Raw genomic sequence first — 20,450 nt, forward strand, 5'->3', positions numbered from 1 at the left:
GACGTAAACTTTGAAAGAGGAAGCTTGGGATTGATTGATACATACCTGCAATTCTGGTGATGCAAAATTATTTTGGGGAATAGTTAAAGGAAAACAGTTGTCTCTAAGTTTGTCTGATGATATCGATACAAACATAACCCCTTAACAATGGGTGAAACATTTTAAAATTATTTATTCAGTGGAAACAGTGAAACATTTGGATTGTACTGAGTTAGTACCAAAGTTCCCATTAGGTATTACCTTTGAGCTGGAGAAAGTAAACCTTACCATTCAGGCAAGCCCTTCTAACAAGGCCCCCAGGCCCTATGGGGTCCCTGTGGACCTCTAAAAAGCGAATATTCCCTTTTGGGTCCCCTTATTAACCAATGTTTTAAATACAGAAGTCAAGGAGGGTATCCCTATGTCTTGAAAAGATGCTACTATTGTACCTGTCTTCAAGAAGCTAAACAGGCAGGATCCATGTTGCTATAGACCCATTTACCTATTAATCTCAATAATCCCGTCCAGTATGGGTTTCAGAGAAGGTAGGAGAACACTGGAGCAGTGTTTAAATCTCAACCTGTTGATAGGGAAATATGTTGGGGTGAAAAAAGGGTCCATTTATTTAGCGTTCATGGACTTGAGTGGCGCCTTAATAGGTCACAGTTGTGGAACTTACTGGTTGATTTAGAAATGCCCCTGGCATGATTTGATTTCTTATGGGCTCATCACATTGATATCGCTGTTTCTGTTAGGTATGGTCTGGATGGGGAATGTACAGACTATCTTCCTCCCTTGAGGTGTCAGGTAGGGTTGTGTCCTGGTGACTCTTTTTCAACTATACATAAATGGTTTGAACAAAAGTATATGCCAAAAGGTAAATCTTTATTCAGTCCCTGTAATAAGCAGATGATGCGGTATTGCTCTCTCATACCTCGAACGGTCTCAGGAGTTTAGTGGACCTGTTTGTTAAATTTATGGACGAGACTGGTCTCGATACGAACATTACCAAAACCCATTAATCCTCACCCACGCCTACAAATGCCTACACAACACCGGACCCAAATACCTCAACGACAGAGTGAATCTCCACGTACCGAAAAGAAACCTCCTAAAGCCAACCTCGTACTCGCAGAAACCCTGCGCATCCACAAAGCCAAAGCAGGCGGAAGATCCTTCACTTACATCGCAGCCAAGACCTGGAACAAGCTCCCAGCAGACATCAGACGCGCCCCCTCCCTGAACACCTTCAGGAAAACTCTCAAGACCTGGCTCTTCGGCTGAATAGTTTCTGCAGAACCCCCCCATTCCACCCCCCAGCGCCTTGAGACCCTCACTGGTGAGTAGCGAGCTTAAAATTCCCCTGATTGATTGATTATATCGTCTGTGGGAGGCAGATTGCTAAAGCCAGACCAATACCCATCAAAGGGAAGGTAATTTCAAGGGTGAGTTATTTCTCTTATTTGGGCATCACCTTTGATCAACAAAATAATTGGACCCTCTTGTATGGCCAATAAAAGTCAGCATTTTGTTCAAGCATGTGGTGCTCTCTTTCGGTTCTCCTCAATGATAGGCAGCAAACAAATTGTTCCATTGTTGCAAATTTATAGAATGAAATGTTTACCGGTTCTCACATAAGGTGCTGCTGTTTGGGGGTATCAAAATTGTATGAGAATATAACTTGAGTAGAATAGATTCTGTAGGAAACTACTTGGAGTGGGTCCTGCTAGCCCCAGGTTTTTTGTACACGACAAGCCTAACTTGGGGTATGCTGAAGATCATGTAAAACTAGCCCCATTGCTTATGTGGATAACAGTCTGGAACAGGGAACATACAGCTTTCAACAGGGAATTGATTAAAGATTGTTGGGACTGTGAATATGGTCACAAAATCCCATGGCTAGCTTACATTAAAACTCTTTCTGTAGTGTTAGGATCTCCAGAATTGTACCATGCTCCCCAGTTGATAAATAAAAGCGATGGAATAAAGGTAAAAAGCTATTTCTTACATGGGCTGGAGAGGAGAGGGAGAATGCTGACTTTGGCAAGCTAATTTTGAGAGCTTGCATGATTCGTGCATACCAACCCTCTCGATTCAGGCTGAAGACTTCTGATTTCGAGGCTTGTTGCCTGCCTCCCGATTCCTGCATGCAAAAACCCGATTCTTCTGCGGTCTTCAGCTGACAGGGCATGGAATTGTGTAACTCAGTGTATGCACTGCTAGTTACCAGCAGGCCAGTGCACAACACTTGCATCGCACTCTCTCTGCCTGCCATAGCACTTTCTCAGTGCTTCTGACAGGTAAGAAAAAAACATACATTTGCGTTTCAAATATGCAATCCTCCAACAGTAGACTTGGAAAGCCCATACATGACAGTAGTCCAATTCAGGCCTCAATAGAAGTCAATGGGGGAAATACATTCTCGCAATTTTTTTTAGAAATCTTCCACTTTTCGCTTCTAAAATGTTGGCATATATGATGATTGTCCAAACCAATGTTGGCCCAAGAATTATCTCTTCCTAGTTAGAAGCCCGTGGGAGAGATCTTTGTTTACCAAGTTTCGACTAGGTGCAATTCGGTAACGGGTTATTGTTTCCTCTTGCACAATATGACCCCACCTCTTTATTTTGATTTGCCCCTGTGAAGGGAGATCGCTACAGACTTTGGAACATTTCATTTTATTCTGTTAGGCTTATGACTTTCTTCGGCGCAGATACTTGTTGCTTACCCTTGGATCCAGGAGTTTCTATCAGCGTTGACCAGCCTTTTACTATTTGCAGATGCTTGCCGAACCTGTTGTTATAACTGCTGCTGGGTTCTTCTTGAAAAATGCTTTACATATGAATGCAGCACAGAATATATAAATTGCATTTTATTTAAGCTGAAAATTGTTGATATGAGCTGCATGAACTAGCTATTTTAGATGCTCCTTCTTGTTTGAAATGATAATAACTTATCTTTTTATGACATTTATTTTTCATTTATCTCGATACTTGTTTTAAGGTTGGTGATTTTATCTTGTACTTCGGACTTTTATGAATATTGAATAATAATTGAATAAAGATTTTCATCATCATCATGCTTTTCAACCTCGCCTAGATATTATTCACAAGTTCAAAGTTTGTTGTCAATACAAACGAAGAAATCTCACAACACAAAACAATGCAGTAGCTAACAACTTACTATTGTGAATAACACACCATCCAACACATCCACCGGGACTGCCCATGATATAATGGCATGATGTGGACCTGCTGGTCCTGTTAATCCTCGCCGCCAGTGAAAGAACACTTCTTATCAGTGAAAATAGGTTTATTTAGGCATATAAGGTATACAGTACAGGAACCCAACAGTGCATCTTCCAACCGCCCAGCTGTCACTCCCCATTCACATCATAACACTCTAATCTCCAATTCTTTCCCTATATTCTACATTGCTTTTTAGGTCTCGCCTGAGCGAGCGCATGCACTGCTGTGGCGAGACTTTTAGTAAGTGAGCTTCAGAAAATGCTCCCACACGCTTTTGCTGGCCTTAAGCTTGCGGTTACGCGCACGGGCGCGTGCTTACGAGCAGAGGCGCCATCTGGCTTTCCTCGTCATGCTCATTAAGCGCAGCGCGCGATAGCGATCACTTTCACTTTTGGCCGCGCGGCACTTTCACGGCCGTGCAGCCAATGCTTGTTTCTTTAGGCTGGCCCATCCTCCTCAGTTTTGCCCTACCACTGCCTCCATCATGCTCCTCTTTTGGTGGCCGCTCTCGGCACAGCACCGCGGATCTTCCTCATTACCAGACCCACCATAAGCCGACCACAATTCCCTAGTTTTTGGAAGGCACAGTTTTACCAACGCCGAGACTCGAATTCGGCTCCCCAGGTCCAAAGTCGTCTGCTTTAGACGTTACGCTACAGCCTCTCTCCTGCCAAATATATCCAAATGTATATGAATGCAAATGAATCATATCTAATCATTACTAAATCACCTTACTTTAACTGTTTACTCATGGCGCTGACAACGGCTTTCAGAAACTAAGTAAGGAAGTCGTCCATCCTTTATGTTCATGCCACTTATCTTCCTTTATAATTGCTAGCACAATGGCTGCAGTCATGAACACCAGCGCAGATGCTGAAAATAAACAACAGTCAATATCGTCATTGTGAGCGAGTCTTTTCGGGTCTCCTTGTTACCTTTGGATTCTCTTTGCAAGTTGTGGGGAGCACCATTTATCCTTGCTCACAAACGGCAACAGAAACAAAAGCGCTCTTCTACACTCCTTGTACCAGCACTTTTAGGTATCTGTAGCACGGTTCTTTAAACGCCCACAGTCTTTGAAGCAGGGAAGCACAGAAATATTTGAGTGGGTGCCGTCGCTCACTGCCCTTCAGTCTGTGTTCCGGAGGCCTCTCTCAGGCGCCTGCTTTTTGTGTCTTGATGTGGAGGGAGCCTGGCCTGTCTTTTGGCTGCAGGGAGCCTGACCACTCTCAATGGTTTTTAAAGCTGTCGCAGCCTGGGATTGTGCACAGGCAGTCGTTGGCACAGCCTGAATCAGCCTGCACTCTAGAGTGAGCTGGTGCTGTACCTACAACAACGCACCCACCCCGCCGTGTGCAAAAACGATCCCCTTTACACACCATCCGCTAAATAAGGGAGAAAAAACACATTGCACAAGTTGTGGATCCAGAGCGCAGGGTGGAGGTACATGGCTCTCTCAGCACACTGTGCCTGCTTAGACTGAGGACCAGTCTAACCTTCCTGTGATGTATTGCTTGTGAAGAGTGTGCACTATTGAGCACCTGTACGGAAAAGTCGTGCACCATACTCTACCTTGGGATGTACAACAATACGTTTTCACGTTTGCATACAAAGGCGCATACTACATTGTCATATGTATATACAATTCTGTCTACACATACCAGTCGCACAAATCTACAAAATAGTACTTACAGAAAGTAAACATGCACAAAATCATAACCAATCTAGTACAATTATGCATGCAATTGCACACACGCATTTACCACACTGTCACGCAACAACTGTCACACACACCCACCTCCGCCATTAATTATACACAGCACATAAAACGACAGGCAGCAATCTCCGACCTAACACAATCGAACAACATGCATCCCCTAGCTACTGACTAAATATGCACCAACACGGTCACCACCTGGATAACATCTGTTTTTGAGCAAAATGCACAATAATATGATTATTTTGATTATTGTTATGGAACTGCACCCTGCTCTAATTTGTTGCGCTGTGCAGCACCTATGGCACTCCCAACCTCTCCTCGCCCTAGGTGCTTTCAGATGCAGTACAGCTCCCCTTGGTGTACAGGAAGTGGCGAAGAACAAGAAAGCTATAAGTGTACCACTTCCAGAAAACTCTGATCTAGTTAAAACCTGTGACGCTATTATTCTTTTGGTTGAGTATGCATCTTAAGGGGAGTTACATTGCCATGTACCGTATGTTAACGTACGGGCACACTCATGCATGCAGTCATATATTCAAGGCAGGATTAGGGCAGGATTCAAAAAGATACCGCTATGTCTTACTCTTATAGTATTCCAGGCTTACTCCTGAATTTCAAAAGTTAGACAATACTTAGCGTGTGACGGCTAAACACTTATAAGGTCCCAAAGGCGAGACCTACTGGCTATGTCAATGCTTGTTAGACATTACTATTTACTCAGAATTCAACATCATACAAATACATATGTTTAGCAATCCTAGGACGTGAACCCCCCCCCCCCCCCCTCTATTGATGGGACAATATCTGCTTATCTGCTTACATCCTTGGTGGACATGGGTGCTGCTGTGGGTTATCAATGCGACAGACGGAGCGGCTTGGACTGTTCACTGTCCCCTCTCCCCTAGGACTGTCCCCTAGGCTTACACTTTCTATTTTTTGTCCCCTTTGCGGAAGACATCAAACCCATCTTCTCTGTCAGTAGAAGAAGATTGCATTTCAAAAGGCTGTGGGATTTATGTGGCCCTCTCACAGCTCCGTACAAAGGCAGCAATGGCCTGTGAAGGAGGCATATTCATTGTCATTGCGTCGAATGGAGGTTCCCTTAGGGTTTAAGGCACCTGGAACAAAGCTCCCTTTACTGCTGGTTAACAGCTCAAACCCTCACGAATGAGCTCTAATTATCATATTGATGAAATTATAGAAATGCTCAACCCAAGTGTATCAACAAAACAACACCAACACCTGGGAATAGACAAACAAATTAAAAGTGCACTAGATAGTATGTGCAAGTGTACAAATGACATGTAAAAATATTATTTCTAGGGTGTTGTGGGCAGAGCTTGTAATAGGAGTGCTTCCTCATTGTGGGGATCCTCTTCAGCTTTCTGAGGTAGTTCTTCATGTGACAGAGCACTGATCAAAGTTACATTTTAATTATGGTTCCAGACTTTCTCCCCAGGAGTGACATTTAACCTGTTGTAAGAGAGGCCTTAATCTGATTGCTAAATGTGTGAGTCTCACTCATGATGAGTGTGACTTGAGGCCTCAGCTGGAATCTCTCGTTTCCGTACAATCCTACACATGCGCCTGCCTCTACTTTGCTTCTAGCTCTCCAATATACAAAAACGAGGCAAGGAAGTGATTCCACACAAAGATACTGTGCCAAACAGCCCAAAATAATCTCAGGTGAGATGTGAATGGATTACACAATTTTTGGACATTTTCTTTGCTTTATGCTAACTGAGGTTTTCCCTCATTCATTGCTATAAATCTAGGATTGCATTTACCTGAATAGAAACATTCAGATGCACATAAGGACATCACCTGTCAGTTTCGTACATAAACCGTTGGCCATATGTAGTCCAGTATCCAAATACTTCTCATGTCCTGCTGCATTAATGGAATACTTGATCGCTATCCGGACTGTTGATCAGGCCTTGCTGTCCGGCCTTGCATCAAAGTAGGGTAGGGAAGCTGAGGTCATCACCAACCCCGGGTGAAGGAAAAGGATTCTCCTTCACAAACAACATACTATAATTGTACTACTAGAAACTGTCCAAGGTTTCAGAATAGATTTTGTCAGTACCCCCACACAAACATCTCTCCCGAGAGTACTAACCCTCTCAGAGGATCAACAAAAAATTGTAGAAGAGGAGATTACCTCCATGCTTCAAAAAGGCGCAATCATAGAGGTTCCCTGGAGTTTAAAGAGGTTTGTAAGCACACTTTTTCTCGTTCAAAAAAAAAGAGAAAGGTAGGAGACCCGTCATAAGTCTGCAGGAATTAAACAAGTATGTGGTCTACAGACATTTCAAAATGGAGGGTAATCACCTCCTGAGAGACCTTCTTCTAGAAGCAGACTGGTTGGTCAAACTGGACTTAAAGGATGCTGACTTTACCATCCCAATGGCCAAAGAACACCAACCCTTCCTTCAGTTTGTTTGGAACAACCGTCTTTTTCAATTTCAGGTCCTACCTTTCGGTCTTTCCTCTGCCCCCTGGTGTTTCACCAAAATTATGAGAACTATCACCTCGCTTCTGATGGAAAGAGGTATTCGCTTAATTATATATTTAGACAACATTATCATCATGTCTCAACACCACTCTCAGATCTTGAAAGACCTGAAGATTGCAATGGATCTCATAGAGAGTCTAGGCTTTATTATAAACCGGTAAAAGTTGATCCTTACCCCCTCCAGATCCCTGGAGTTTCTCGGTTTTACTGTAGATACCTCAAAGTGTCTTCTCTTACTTCCCCACAAGAAAATATGCAAAATTCGCAAAGAGATCAGGTTTGTTCTAAAACAAGATTCCTTAACTCTAAGGGAGTTAGCCAGACTCTTAGGCCTCCTTTCGTCTTGTATTCAGGCCATCTTCCCCGGACCTCTCAACTACTGGGCTCTTCAAAGGATAAAAGCGAAAGTTCTGAGATCCCTACTGTGGTACGGAGATCTTGTGTACCTAGATCAGGAAGCCAGATCGGAACTCTCCTGGTGGCTGGAGAATTTTGATGCCTGGAATGGCAAAGTGATCTTTGGCTCAACCCCAGAGTTCGTTTTGGAATCAGATGCGAGCCTTCATGGTTGGGGCGCTCGCCTCCTCAATCAGAACACTGTTGGTGTTTGGTCTCTAGTGGAGTCCTCTCACCACATAAACTACTTAGAACTTACGGCAGGTCTATACGCTCTAATGAGCTTCAGATACTCTCTTCAAGGGAGATCAGTTATCCTGAAGATGGACAACATCTCCGCTGTATCCTATATCAACCGTCTAGGTGGGACCACATCTGCAGACCTCTCCAATTTAGCAAAGAGGCTCTGGATGTTTTCCTAGAACACAAGATTGCTCTAAGGGCGGAATATCTCCCTGGGAAATCAAACATTTCCGCGGATTGGAACTCAAGATTCCTCTTAGACTTCAGCGATTGGAATTTTGACGTGAACGTCTTCAACGCTCTGAATCGAATCTGGGGTCCCCTGGACGCGGATTTATTTGCCAGCAGGCTGACTTACCAGTTAGAGAACTACTTCAGCTGGATGCCAGATCCGGGCGCTCTTGCAGTCAACGCCTTTCTCCAGTGCTGGTCAGACCTTCGCGGTTACGCATTCCCACCCTTTGCCATGATCCAAAGGGTTCTGCAGAAGGTGAGACAAGATCAATGTTCTTTAATCCTAATAACCCCCGTTTGGCCTTCTCAGGCCTGTTTCCCGACCACCCTAGAGTTAGCTTGCAGCATCCCTTACTTTTTTCCAGCAGTCAGGGGTCTGGTTTCAAACGCAGCTGGGGAAGATCACCACCTGGTTCATTCCGGGATTTTGAACCTTCTTGCCTGGAAAGTGTCAGGAGATCCAACAAATTGTCTGGTCTTTCGTCATTAGCTGCAACTCTCCTAGGAGAATCTTGGTCCCCTGGAACACACTATAGGTACTACAACATTTGGAGATAATGGTTTCGTTGGTGCCTGGAGAGGAACTTGGATCCCGTGGAGGCTCCTATCCTACACGTAGTTAATTTTCTTGTCGAACAATTCAATATAGGCCTTTCTTATAGATCTATCAATTGTTATAGATGAGCCATTTCTTCTGGTCACTCTCTTATCAACGGTAAGACGGTAGGTAAAAATATTATTGTTTGTAGAGTCATGAAGAGTATTAGGTTGAAGAGACCTCCTAGACCTAAATACCAATCCATGTGGGACGTTAAGGCCATTTTAGACCTTTTTTCAAGTTGGCCTGATAACTCTTTACTTAATAGGAAATGTCTTTCTATTAAACTTTCAACTCTCTTGTGCTTAATTTCCTGCCATAGAGTCTCTGATATCAAACGTCTTGATATATATCCTATAGATCCTATATATGTTTGGTGTTAAATTTGATATTGTTAGAAGAACCAAAACTATGTCAGATTCTTTTTTTATCCTCGTTTCGACCTGTGTAAGAAACTGTGTTGTAGAATGTTTGAAGGAATATGATAGTAGAATGAGTGACCTTCACCCTTATGATGCTAATCAACTGCTTGTTTCCTTTGTCAAACCATTCAAACCCATTAGCGCTTCCTCCATTGCCAGATGGGTCAAGTCCGCTATGAGCCTAGCCGGCGATGACTTATCTAAATTCCAAGCCCACTCTCTTAGAGGTGCTATGGCCAGTAAATCATTCTGGTCTGGTGGTAAGTTGGATGATATCCTCAAAGCAACGGACTGGTCTAATGCATCTACCTTTGCTCGACATTACTGTAAACCTATTGAGCACATGTCTGATGTTGTCCTACACGGCCACCAACATGCATAATGTAGCCTCCGGTCTTGTAATGAAATTGCGATTTTCCTATTAACATGACTAGCGAATCTGGGGCGGCGTGGCTAAGCGAGCCACGATGGCGGTGCAGCTTTGCTGAGGCTCCGCGTCTGGGCGCCTCTCGGCAACCACATGGAGTGTGTCACCGGGAGCTGATCGAAGCCCAGGGCATCGGGAGGTGGCAACATCACGGCGGGGGAGACGGCGGACCCCTGGGCGCATCCCTAGCCCTCCGGATGAGACTTGGTCCGGCTGATTCTGCTGGCGCCGCACCCCGAGCCGTTAAATGGCGGCGGAGCGCTCCTGCGCGATATGAGCGATGCAGTGAGAGGAGACGGGGCAGTTGGCAACGTGTCTCACCCTGGTCGCGCTGACACTCGGAGGGTGTAAGCGGGCGGCGGACCCCCGGAGAGAGACGCGAGGCACCAGAGAACGGAGGGGCATTGCTGGCCCGGGCGCACCCGCCATTTTGAATCTACCGAGGCGCGGAGACCCGGAGTCGGACCCCTGGGCGGCCCCTGTGTGTTCCAGGTACTCCGGGTGACTGGCGCTGAAGGGGGCTAAGGGGGAGCTGGATATGGATGCGGATGGCAGGACCTGGAGGCATTCAACCGACCCGACCCGACCAGCGCTTGCCTGACCTTAACATGGCCGCCTGCGGGACATCGCATCCCTCTCAATACAGCCGGTGAGGCCCTGCTCCTTGAACCTACCGAAGTGACGTCCTTCTGGGTGTAACCCGCGGGAGCTGCTGTGCCCTTGCCAGACCTGCGGACCACCTACTCGCCACGGGACTTTGATGGTCTCGCCTCGACAGTAGACCCTGGGAGAGACTTGGGCTTACACGGGGGCCACGAGGACGGTGCATGCGCTTCCCCCCCCCCTGACCTTGGGGCGGCCACGGAGGATCCCCAGTGGCACCAGCCGCCGATGGAGACCCCGCGGGAGGCGGACTAGTGTTGGGAAGCGCCCTGAGTCTGGTGGCTGGTGCGGACGATTCCTACGCCTGGTTCACGGAGGGGACCTTGGTGGACCGGCTCGGGCGGCGGATTCCCTGGGCGACTTCACCCGTGAGACGGCTCGGCTGCGCCTCCCACCCTTCCGTGGACTCCTTGCGTCACTGAGGCTACTACGACCCGGCGGACATTGCCGACTCGACCGGACCACGTGGACTCACGATGGGGAAGTCAAAACCCGCACAGCATCAGGTGATCCCGGAGACGGCCCCGGAGAACATGCCTCGGACCTCGACGTGGTCCCCCAGCACGGTGGCCTCCACAGACTTATCGATCTCGGACAAGTTGGATAAGGTCCTCGCCGCCATTGAACTATCCCGTCTGTCCATGGAAGAACGCCTTGGTACCCTGGCGACGGATGTAAATCTCCTTCGCGATGACCACCGAAAGTTGGCGGACCGGGTGCGTACGGAAGAGCGGACACTCACGGAAATACAACCCATATTAAAAGAGCAACAACAGATGCTCCAGGGGGTCCTTACTCGCCTAGCTGCGGTGGAAGAGCACGCTCAGGATTTGGAGGGCCGCTCAAGACGCTGCAACATCCGAGTGCTGGGACTACCGGAGGGAATCGAGGGTGCCGACCCCATTGCATATATGGACACGTGGCTGAAGTCGTTTACCCCACCTGCAGACCGCACACCATTCTCTCCATAGAACGGGCTCACCGTGTGCCGGCCCGTAAGCCCCCGCCCGGCACGTCCCCCGACCATTTCTCGCTAAGTTCCTGCACTTCCGGGATAGGGACGCGGTGCTCCGGGCGGCGCGGCTAGCTGCACCGTTGCGATTGGAAAACAGCCACATTATGATCTTCCCGAACTATGCTCGAGCGGTGCAACAACAGAGATCTTCCTTTCTGGACGTAAAACGGAGGCTACGGGACAATAAGATCCAGTGCGCATTGCTCTTCCCGGCCCGCCTCAAGATTATCTATAAAGGATCCTCCCTCTTCTTCGCATCCGCGGAGGCCGCGCAAGACTGGACAGATCAACACTGCTCGCGGGCATCCGATCCTCGTCCCCAGAGGAGCTCCCCTCTCAAAACCTTCCACGCCCGGAAGCGGCCCAAGAAGCTCCGTAACATCGAGTCCCGACCAACGCAAGGCACCCACGACTCGCCGGATCTCGAACAGATTATGCGAGAGAGACGGGAAGTTCTACAAGCGGTGATTGACCTACGCGCCACACAACCTTCAGACTCTATAGATCGACCTCCGCACCTGTTCTCGTCCGATGGTGACAACGACAGCACTGTCTCGGGGGCGGACCGAGCGGCACCCCCCCACGCCACTCCGCAAACTGCGGATGGACTATTGGATGGATCGCCCTCCCCTCCCCTCCCCTGAGGCAACTCGGACACACGGACTCTTGGTATCCTTTTCTACGATGCACACCTAACACCCATGATATTGCACCCACAGAGACAGTCACTCTGCTCCAGATACATGGTGATCCTATTACATGCCCACTCAGCGTGCGGCCTCGCACTAGCGCATCGTCACCGCCTATCACATAAAGCAGTTCTCCCCCCTATAGTGTTACGGGAGGTAGTTTGGACACATTGTTACCCACACGATGAGTCCTAAGTATTGGGACAGTTTCCCGCATCCCCATACGTTGTTCACACCCCGGTTTGCATATGTCCCACTTCGCCATGGAGTTTCACACCACAATACATCCTTTTACCAGGCTTCCAGTCCGCCTGCCCCCCTCCAACGCAGCACGTCCCTGAGGGTCTACTATGCGATTTCTCTAAGGGGCACCACACCCCGCCCCCACACAGAACCGACCACCTATGGCACGACTGACAACTAGCGCAGACATTAATATACTCACACTCAACAAACGTGGTCTGCATACCCCACGTAAGCGCTACGCGATATACGCCTATGCGAAAAGACAGAAGGCATCTATTCTCTGCTTACAAGAAACCCACCTTAATGCATCCGAAGCCGGCAAACTGCGAGCAAAATGGCGCGGACTTATCTGCGCCACGACCTATTCCTCGTTTGCCAGAGGGGCACTGATATGGATCCGCCCGGGAACCCCTTTTCGGGAACTAAGACGGGTGGTGGATGACAAAGGCAGATACGTCCTACTAGAGGGTCTCTTAGACGGGAGGGCTGTTCTCTTAGGCAGTATATACGCCCCAAATGTCGACCAGGACAAATTCTGGGACCGACTCACAATATCGTTGGCTCAATTCACACAGGTGCCTTGGCTCTTAGGAGGGGACTACAACTGTATCCTGGACCCGGTGCTGGACCGCTCACACCCTCCACTCCCACACTCTCCCACCTATAGACAAATAGACCGCTTTAGAGCGTGGGCCGCACACTGGTCCCTTACGGACGCATGGAGGCTGCACCATCCCCAGACCCGCATTTACTCTTTCCACTCCATCCCTCATAATTTACGAGTTCGGCTGGACCGATTCTTATGCACGACAGCGCTTCTCCCGCAAATATGTCACTCGGACTATCTGGGTAGAGTCGTTTCCGACCATGATGCGCACCTCCTCGGCCTACAGTGGAGACCCCCGCACCCCCCTGTTCCTACGTGGCGGCTGTCACGGGAGTGTCTCACGGACCAGACCTTTACACATGACCACCAATGTAGCATCCAAGACTACTGTACACATAATGCGGGGACCGCGTCGTCAACCCTGGTCGAGTGGGATGGTTTCAAGGTAGTTGCCAGGGGAAAATGCATTCGATACAGAGCCGGGGTGCGTCACACCCTGGAGCAAGCCCTAGAGAAGGCAGAGCAGCAACTGGCTGAGGCCACTAAGGCCGCAGATCAATCAGTGGCGACAGTAACTCAGGTCGCCCACACCAAATCGGAGTACCAAGTGGCGTGCGTGGACCTGCGTCGTCACAATTTTCGAGCCTACGCAAACCGAATGCATCGGGAACGTGATAGGTCGGGCACACTCTTGGCATGGCTTGCGAAGCAAGATACCGAAGTCCGGCCTATCACTGCCATCATAAACCCCCAGGGTACTCTGGTGCAGTCTCAAGATGAGATCCTCCAGGCGTTCTATCACCACTACTCGGCAGTCTACACCGCTCCCACGTCTCTCGATCCCGGGGCCATCGACCACTTCCTCGACCCTCTCCCCCTTCCCCGAATTGCCTCTGCAGACCGGAAGGGGTTGGACACGAAGATAAAAACGACTGAGATTACAAGTGCGGTACGAGCAATGGCCCGCGGCAAGGCCCCTGGCCTTGATGGGCTCCCACTTGAATATTACGCCACCTTTGCCCCACAGTTGACCTCTCGGCTATCGGCGGTATTAGACTCGGCGCTTAGACTTGGCGAACTGCCCGGCTCTATGAGAACGTCGGTGATTGTGACATTTCCGAAACCCGACCGTGACCCTCAACTCCTCGCCTCCTACCGTCCCATTACACTGCTCACAGCTGACTGTAAAATCTTGGGAAAAATTTTGGCGGATAGATACTCTCAAATCATATGCCCGTTAGTACACCCGGACCAATGCGGTTTCGTCCCAGGGAGGAATACCTCTCATAACATTCGGCGCCTCTTTCACATTCAGGATCAGATTGGGGATCGCTTCCCGCACGCAGCGTGTCTGATCTTGGACCTTGAAAAGGCGTTCGACACCCTAACATGGCAATTCCTCTTTTCAGTCCTCGGGCGGACGGGCCTCGGCCCCACACTCATAGCCTATACTCGCCTACTCTACACCAATCTCACGTCCCGGATCCGCCTTGGTCGCTATATCTCCCCGGAATTCGCGATACACCGGGGCACGCGACAGGGATGCCCCCTCTCGCCCCTCTTATTCGCACTCGCGGTAGAACCCTTGGCCATCCGGCTCCGCGGGGATGGGCAGACCTTGGGTATCCCACTGGCGGATGTCACGCACTGTGTATCCATGTATGCAGACGATCTTCTCATATATTTACGGGATGTGACGGCGGATCTCACCGCTGTTGAGACCGCCCTGTCGGAGTTTGCGGAGGCCTCTGGGTTGAGGGTGAACTGGGACAAATCGATGGTCTATCCCCTCCACCCGGACGCCCCCTCTCGGGAGGTCTGGATCGGCGACCGGAAGCTGCACTGGGTGACGGAGGGTCCCCGATACCTCGGGATTCGATTATATCACTCCCCAATCGACATTTTTGAGGGGAACCATCGGAGGGCACTAGCAGGGATACGGTCCTCCATTGGGTTCTGGCGGAGTCTACCGTTAGCGCCGATTGGCCGGGTAGCCCTGGCAAAGATGATACTGGTCCCGCGGCTTTTGTACTACTTCACCAACCTCCCAGTGATTCCCCCCCGCTCCTTCTTCAAAGATTTAGATACGCTCCTCAGCTCTCTGATATGGGGGCAGGGACGGCGCAGAATCGCGTTGGCCAAGCTAAGACTGCCCACGACGCAAGGGGGGCTTGGGGCGCCCTCATTCGAAGCCTACTTCCTGGCGTCGCAGCTCCAATGGCTCTCATATTGGACGGCGGAGCGATGCCTGCTTGAGACATGCACTGTCGCGGGATTTGTGCCCCTGCCCGAGTTGCGACGCCTGCTTCTGCCGGGTTCCCGTCCCACGCGAACCTACCCCCTGCAGGTGGACATTGCCCAGAAATGCGTGCAGCGTATCCACCGCATGGCACCGCGCTGCCCTCCGTACACACCATCGTTACCGCTGGTCGGCTGGCCCAGAAATAACGGATTCTTCACACCCGCCATGCTTCGGGAATGGACGGCGAGAGACATTGTCGAAGCGGAAATGTTATTTGACGAGGGACAGCTCAGGCCATACCGACAGCTCATGGAGGAATACGATTTGCCCCCAGGCCAGTTCCTGCTTCACCGTCAACTCCTCAGCCACTTTCGACCATATGCTGACCTCACGCACGGGGAACCTCCCACACACCCAGTCCTACATACACTCTTACAAATGGGACGGGGTCGACACCTTATTACGTGGTTGTATAATTCAATCGGGAACCTAACACCCCCACTGCTGGTGCATCTCAGAGCCCTATGGGAGGAGGAGACGGGACGACCATTTCACGACAGCGAATGGGACAGAGCGATAGAATTCCCCAAAAAAGTATCCAGGAATGCCCGTTTTAAGAATATACAGTTTCACATTCTCCATAGGGCCTATCCGACGCCAGCGCGCCTTCAACGTTTTTATCCCGACACTACATTTCTATGCCCCCGCTGTCAGACGCAGGATGCTGCCTTCTTTCATATGTTCTGGACCTGTCCGGGCATCCAGAACTATTGGACTTCTATCCACTCAACACTCAGGGACCTCACTGGGCTGACCCATTTGACTACCTGGGAGGGTTGCGCGCTGGGTATCCTAGGGCGAAGAAAACGACACAAGGTGTCGATACGCTTCGTCTTCCTGGCCCACTTATTGGCCAAACGCTGTATAGCAATGCAATGGCGATCCCCTACTGGTCCTCCGCTTGCAGCCTGGGTGGGGGCGGTCCTTAAATGGGCTGCTGCGGAGGAGGACGCAATACGAGAGGAGGAGGCTAAAGGCATCCGTAAAACCCCAGTCTCTTTAGAGTGAGCGCTCCTACTACACCAATTTAGACAGTCTCAGACCCCAGCTGCATTGGTGGCCGACATGAATACCCCGACGCCACACCGCCTCACACGGTCCGAGTCTCCGCAGCGGGGGATCCCCCCCAGTGTCCCCCCGCACCACCCCCGGGCCAGCTGAGTTCCCCCCTCTGCTCACCTGATGCACCCCACGGCTCCTCATCCCGGATGGTGCACACACTCACCCCCCCGTAGATGGGCGGCAGCTATATGGCCGGACGGGCAATGGCAGACTTGGGACATAGCCTAGAACTCATCACCTGGAACTCCATGGCATTCCCCAGTTTGGTCCTCCTCCCCAGTTTTCTTTACAGGCACTGCTTTGCAACCATACAGACCACTTCCGCACGGAACAAGGCATATATGTACCCTCTATATGGACGTTGGTCTATTTATCCGCTAATGTGAAGTACCCATTTTCACGGCAAGTGATGTATGTATGCTCATATTCTTAAATGCCAATAAAAAGAATGTTAAAAAAAAAAAAAACATGACTAGCGAATCTGGATTTCATCAAAGACACGGAGGCTAACATTATCCCATCCGTCCCTCCCCTTTACGGATTATTCTTTAATTTAATTTATTATTTAATGGCTTATATTGATTGTTTGTTCTTATTCTACTGCCTGTACTTATTTTTTATTGCTGTATTATTCTTATTCAATGTATTGATTATTGCTGTATTTTTTTCTGATTTGATTTATTGTTTATTTCAACGATACTCTCATTTTCCTGCCTCTCTTTCAGACAACTCCTCTTAATGGACTCTTCGTCTCATCCTTGTCTCCTCCTCACTTCTCTTCGTTATCCTCTTCCAGATTTTCAAGATGAAGATTAACTTGTTTTTTCTTTGGACTTATCGTTATTTCTCCACATTTAAAAGAGGCAGTCTGATTGGTGCTCATGCCTCTTATACTATCTGACTATTCCATTCTAGAACTGTTTTACTTTGTGATGTAGTGCGGCTGCTTGTGACTGCATTAAAAGATAATGCATAATGTTAGCCTCCGTGTCTTTAATGAAATCTAGATTCTCTAGTCATGTTAATAGGAGAATCGCAATTCTCCTTCACAAACAACATACTAGAATTTTAGTGTGTTTTTGAAGCACGATTAGGTTATAAACCTTAGATGCACCCACTATAAGGCACAAAGTCACTATATTTTGTACAAGCATTCCAGCATCTCTCGTGCCAAGTAAGTGCTATATTAAATGTATTTATTAACCATGAGCTGGGAATATTGAATAATAATGTGTTGCTAGAATGAATAAAAAGTGTACAGCTGTATGTTTGGGATATTATCATACACTTTACTCGGTTAAAGAGAGAGGCAATACTTTTTCCAAACCCAATGAACACACCAAGAGGTAAGGGATGGCCCTTACCACTAAAAAAACGATAGCAAATTCAAACGAAAAGCAAGAACATGACACTCAATTGGTTGTTATCTGACAGCTTCCGGGCACACACCACAATACCACATGGGGGCTGACTTGTGCAGATAAATAGCAGGAAGTTGATCGCCTCTGGTGGGTGGAAGTATTCTCATTGGATCCACCTCAGGTGGATGTCATCATATTTAAATGTTCAAAGTTTGCTCTGCTTCTCCTATAGTATACCAGCATGCTCTGAATTCATGCCTTTCTCCTGCCCTCCATTGAATGCACTGGCTTCTTGCCCCTCTCCATGCAACCTCCTAATGACCTTTCAACACCAGCCTCCTTACCTGACAATCCATGCTCCACCTTCAAGATCCCACATCATGCACTGATGTCAAGACCCTACTCCAAGCACCAGTCTCCTGGTTCCCACTCCATGCACCTGCCTCCTGACCCTACCCTGGCCGCCTGGTTCAACAGCATGAACCAGCGTCTTATCCAATTCTTAGACAGATACTCACATTCAGGGCCATATGTAGGAAGCCTAATACCGGTCGGTAACGGACGATTTTCGGTAAATATCCCGTTACCGACCGGTATTTAGGCTTCTGCTATGTAGGGGGCACATTTCAGGATTCGGTAATTTACCGGATCGGTAAAATTACCGAATCGGTAATTTTACCGATTCGGTAAATACCGAATCCTGAAATGATATGTAGGTGACACTCAAATGAGTGATGTGTAGGGAAAAAAATTCGGTATTTAGCACCAAATATATGTTGGTGCTAAATACCGAATACATTGCAAAAAGCAATATTTTGCTGGACTAAGAGTGCCATGTGGCAGACATACATGCCCTTAGGGCATGTATGTGCGCCACATGTGCACACATGCAGGAATCAGGGGTGCAACAGGGTGTCACTGTGACACCCTGCCACCCTTGATTGTGCTCCCCCCATTACTGATTCGGTATTTACCGATTCGGTAATGGTAACTGGCTTCCCATTGATTCCTATGGGCCTCCTGGCCCATAGGAATCAATGAGAAGGTATGCATCATTACCGAATCGGTAAATACCGATTCTAAATTACCGACCCATACCGAATCGGTAAATATTACCGATAGATTACCTACATATCATTTACCGATTCATAAATACCGAATCGGTAAAATTCGGTATTTATGAATCGGTAAATGTTAGGCTACCTACATATGGCCCTCAGTGTGCTGTGGGGTTTATCTGCTGCTAGTGGGGGAAGCAGGCACGTTTTAATACTGTATGCAGAGCACTGACAGGATATATGTGGTTGAAATAATCTGTATCACAACTGCAAGCAGAACTGGGCTGATTTTCAATGTGTCAGACCCCTTCTGCAATGGTAACACTGAGTTAAAACAATGGTATGAAGTGCGCCCAGAGCAACTACCAGCAGTTCACATTAATTCAAGCATATGTATCTCTCAGTTGTTTTGCTAACACCACAGATCATGGACAAGGCACCAGTGGCGGCTACTTACACTTGAAAGTGGTGAGGCGTATGGGCAGTAGGACGCTGTCAGAGTACTGGCACAGGTGCATTGGGGAGCCATCAGTACTGGCGGTTATGTGTGAAGTGGTGGACAGGTGCATGGGTGAGCGCCAAGGCCAAGGCAGGCAAACTTCTTACAACAGGTGCGTGGGTGGCACAAGCACTGCAGTGAGGAGTGCCAGCCCCGGCAAAGCGTATGGTCCGCTGCTGGATTGGGTGCACAGGTGAACTCAAAGCTGGACTCATGCCCAGGGCAAGGAAAGCCATCTGTAGCAGGAGTTCACTGTGCATGTGAGTGTAGCTGTGATCGGGGAATCAATCTAATCACTGGCATTAAAGCTCGGAGGGGATTATCAGTTCACCCCTGGGACTCTCTGGCACCCGGTGAAGTGCCCGCCTCGACTGTGCCCAATAATAGCATCAGTGATTGAACCATTAGCAGCACTGAGCTAAGCGCAGACTGCATCCCCCAGCGCTCCTCCCCTCTCTCTGCTCTGATTGTGCACTGGTTGTACATTAGCTGCGCTGGTGCCCCTCACCTTGCCCCAACACTTCCCGATAAGGACTCATATCAGTCCTACATAAGCTGGACACCTTCCCCCGGGGCTTGGCCCACACCCTCTCATGCATAGTCGGGCACTTGGCATCTAGGCGCCAGTGGCAGTTGATGACATATTGAATAAGTAAAAGATTCACTTACCTTACACTGCATGTCCTCGATGTACCTGGCTCCAGTCCAAGCGCGAGGTCACACAGCAACTCTCTTAGCCAATCAAGACGCTTCGCTCATGCTGTTAGATTGAAGCATATTGTTTGGCTGGGTCGGGCATGCTCTACGCCCTTAAAGACACTGTAGGTCTGTGCCTGCTCTCCAACCCAGCTGTCTAAGACAGCTGGGATGAAGAGGTTTAAGTTGCATATGTCTGTTTGACCGTAGCAAGGTAGCCGGCCAACACAAGCATGTGCAATGCAAACTTAAGTGCCACTCTTCACTGCTGTCAATCAGCAGCAGTGATGCACTGGCCCTGCCCTCACACTGCGTTTGCAGGCAGCGAGTAAAACAAAAAATGATAATAAAATAATTTTATTACCATTCTATTTTTCACTTTCTGCGAAGAAGTGTGTTGGGGCGACCCTGCTTTGCTGATATGGAGGAACTGCTGCTGACTGCAGTTAATGAGTACTTGAGAAGATTTA

General features: G+C 48.7%; 1 long non-coding RNA gene across 1 annotated transcript in view; it reads left to right on the forward strand.

Moving 5' to 3' along the window:
- The window catches only part of LOC146811294 (uncharacterized), a 36,295-nt gene extending 18,948 nt beyond the window's left edge, over window positions 1-17,347 (forward strand). The window contains exon 2 of the long non-coding RNA XR_014966710.1: window positions 17,092-17,347. This is a non-coding gene — a long non-coding RNA (uncharacterized LOC146811294). The remainder of the gene's footprint in view (window positions 1-17,091) is intronic.
- The last annotated feature ends 3,103 nt before the right edge of the window (window positions 17,348-20,450 follow it).

This window comes from Triturus cristatus, chromosome 7, assembly GCF_964204655.1.
Source record: "Triturus cristatus chromosome 7, aTriCri1.1, whole genome shotgun sequence".
Classification (NCBI taxonomy): Eukaryota; Metazoa; Chordata; class Amphibia; order Caudata; family Salamandridae; genus Triturus; species Triturus cristatus.